This window comes from Carlito syrichta, unplaced genomic scaffold, assembly GCF_000164805.1.
Source record: "Carlito syrichta isolate Samal-C Ts95f unplaced genomic scaffold, Tarsius_syrichta-2.0.1 Scaffold316354, whole genome shotgun sequence".
Classification (NCBI taxonomy): domain Eukaryota; kingdom Metazoa; phylum Chordata; class Mammalia; order Primates; family Tarsiidae; genus Carlito; species Carlito syrichta.
The window spans coordinates 4,898-8,330 of NW_007260450.1; the positions used below are offsets into that span (position 1 = coordinate 4,898).

At 47.6% G+C, this 3,433-nt stretch overlaps 1 pseudogene; it reads right to left on the reverse strand.

Moving 5' to 3' along the window:
• Positions 1-1,552: 1,552 nt before the first annotated feature.
• LOC103276734 overlaps positions 1,553-3,433 on the reverse strand; it is a 23,888-nt pseudogene continuing 22,007 nt past the window's right edge.

Below are 3,433 nucleotides of genomic sequence, written 5' to 3' on the forward strand. Positions count from 1 at the left end.
TCTGTGAATGGATACTTTGGTTAATTCCGTATCTTTGCTGTTGTGAATAGTGCTGCCATAAACATGAACGTGCAGGTATCTCTTTAACATACCATTTTTTTTTTATTCCTTTGACTAAATACTCAGTAGTGGGATTGGACCGTATGGAAGTTCTATTTTTAGGTTTCTGAAAAATCTGCATATTGTTATCCTTAATGTGTGTACTATTGGGTATTCTTACTAAGAGTGTATAAGTGTTCCCTTTTCTCCACACCCTCACCAGCATTTGTTAATTTTTTTTCTAATAACTGATGGTTTATTGGTTTAAAAAAATCATTTTACTGATGCAAAATAGTGATCAAAAGAAATTAGTTTACAAAATCCTTCTACAAATAGTTTGAGGTGGGTCCTATAAAACCCTCAATTTCTTGAATTTTCACTAGTTTATCATTTTTTTCCCCCAGAAGAACATTATTATTCACTTGGTATTTCAAACACACGTAAGAAGGAAATTACAGGTTTTCTCCACCCACACTTGGGCTGTCACTGGTATGCCCACAAGCAGGCCTGGAGCATCACATGGCTGTTACTGTCATTGTACCATACTGTCTTTAGCACTCACTAGAAACAGGGTGTAGGTGATAGTATCAACAGCAATAGCACTACAGGTAAATGATAAAAAACAAAACACAAAACAGAAACAAAACCAATCTCACAATCTACAAGTTCAGTTGGACTGTAACTTCTCTGGCTACTCCTTCCAAAGGAAAGGACAACAGCAACAACAGAGCTCTAGGGTGTTTAAAAAGATAAAGTGGCGCTGCAGAGCCAGGCTCTGCTCAAAGATGGCAATGCCGTCTTGTACACACTACCACATTATAAACCACCTTCCATCACTGGAATTGAGTCTTAGTAACCAACTAGCATGCAGCATCGTAATCTTATAACTGGTCATGTGGACAGTGAACAGTGGTCAACTTTTCCCCAAAAAACCATGCAATACTGAAAATCTCCCAGCAGCACCTATCAGACAGTCATCATATCCCAAGAACCAAACTTTAAGAACAAAACAGAGAGTCAAAATCTATTTGCCTATTCTTCCGAGAGGACAATGTTTTGGGGTAAACCTGGTGATATTTCCCAGTGGCATGCCCGCTTGACAACAGTGCCCCTTTCGCTCATTTCCTTTCCGTCTCCACCGAAAAGCCTCCAGCCTGAGAAAGGGGCCAGCAGTAAGGAATAACAGACAGTAAGGCAATGCTTACAATGTCAGCAAATATATTTGCTTTTTTTTTATTAAGTACGTACAAATACAGCTAGAAGCATTCCTGATTTGTCAAGTGCTCTAAAAAAAGCAGCGCAAGTCACAGCCTACATAGAATGGTAACTGTCACCAGGATAATAAAGCACAAAGATATGCTAATAACGTTATCAAAAGAAAAAAAATGCCTTTATAAGTACAAACCTTTTGTCGCCAAAAAAATATAGAAACACAATGTAGTTTTTAAAAATCAAAATTATACATTCATGTTTTAATTAAGGGTAATCATTGGGTTTTTCTGAAACCGAAAAGTCACGAGTCTCTCTCTTTTTTCACTTTCACATCTCCAGCAAGAATGGTTGCAATTTCCCCCCTGCATAGAGTCCCAGGGGACATTGGCGCCCACAAGAGGCCATTTCTCCCCACTGGGACAATAGACCTCTCCACTAGCTCCCTGCTGTTTGATGCTCTGTCTGGAGCAAGGGAGGCAGAACTTGTGCGAAGGGACAGACGGACACTGCACAGAGTGGGTGTCCTCCAGCTGCTCGTGGCAGAGGGTGCAGCACAGGGGGGCAGTGGCTGCCAGAAAGGAGTCCTGGAGGCTGGCAGGGTGCACTGGCTCCAGTCCTCCTGTACTGCCTGCCCTCTGGCCCCCACCTCTCTGGGACCCAGCCTTCTTTGGTTCATAGAGGACGGAGAGGGCGAACTGTTGCTATTCCTCCTGGTAGTGGAGTGAACCTGGTTGGCATCTTTCCAGGCATGGCTACCCCCTGCGTTGTCTGCTACTAAGATCAGGGCTGCCATGGGGGACTGGCCATTCTGGGCCACTTCAGGCGGTGTGGTCCGGTTGCAATGAGGTGAGGCAGTGGGTGGTGGTGGAGACACAAAAGAGGATGTAGGAGTCATGGGGATCCTGAGCCCATTTGTGGACGTGGACAGCCATGGCTGGGCCTCTCCATTGACCTTAGGGGGCCCGACTTCACCTTCTGGCTCTGGAGAAGGCTTCCTTTTCCTTGCTGTACTTGCAACTGCTTTAGATCCATTGGCCCCGTTGGCCTCGAAACCCAACGACCTGCCTGTAAGGTAAATGAAACCAGACCAGGCGAAACCAGACCAGGCAACAAAGGAGCCAAGAAAAATTTATTAGCGCAATCCCAGGGGAAGTTCACCGGCCCATGTAGCTGTGGGCCAGAGAAGTCGCGCCCAGCAAGATGGGTGACGGGTTTATGAAGGGCACATTGAGAAAGCTGTGAGGGATTTGGGGAGAGCAATCACTGGTTGGGACAGCGGTCACGCTTGCTGGCGATTGGCTGAACAGGGTTGCTAGAGTCGCTGTAATAGGTACTGGCTGGCTTTGTGGCTGGAGCCTTAGTTCCGGTCACTCATTTTGTTTTTGCTGGCTCACTCTCGCCCATTGTTCTCCTGGTCTGGGTTGGAGCCATCTTGTTGAGGTGTGGCCCTCCCGGCGCTCCGGTACCTCCCACCTTACATTCCAGCTTTTTGGTCATAGGGGCGCCAGCTCGTTCTAGCTACTTCCTGCTGGGGAGGGACGGCGTGGGGGGGGGTCTTAAGGCTGGCATTATTCGAGAGAGCTCTGCCAGGTGCTGTTGGAGAAACATAAAAACACATGGGGCCATTGAAAAGAGGAGAAAAACAACAATCAGTGGAGTGAGAATGGGGAGAAGCCACGTTAGAAGCTGGGGTTGCCACCACCCTGAGAATGGGCCTCCGACCAGGTCTTCTCTCCGTTTTTGGAGGTTTTCTTGTAATTGTTTAATTCTGTCCTTGACTATCTGCAAGTTCAATCAGCCATTCCCCATGTCATCGTAAAGTTATTGGCTAGGCTTACTAACATCAATACGGTTAAACCGTAGCTGGAGGGGTCCCACCTCATTAGATTTCCACACTGGTTTCATTTACCTTACACTGCCTGCAGTCAGGGCCGGCTCCTCTTTTTTTTTGAGTTGGAGTCTCACTCTGTCGCCCAGACTGGAGTGCAGCGGCCGCTCCCGGCCACCGCAGCCTCGACCGGCTGGGCTCCGGGGATCCTTCCGCCTCAGCCTTCCAAGCAGCTGGAATTACAGGGATGCGCTACCATGCCCGGCTGATTGCGGCTCCTTCTTAAACGTGCTCTCGCAGGGACCCCAGTGGCCGTGCTGGTGCAGCGCCAGCAGCGTGTGGCGCACGGTCTGG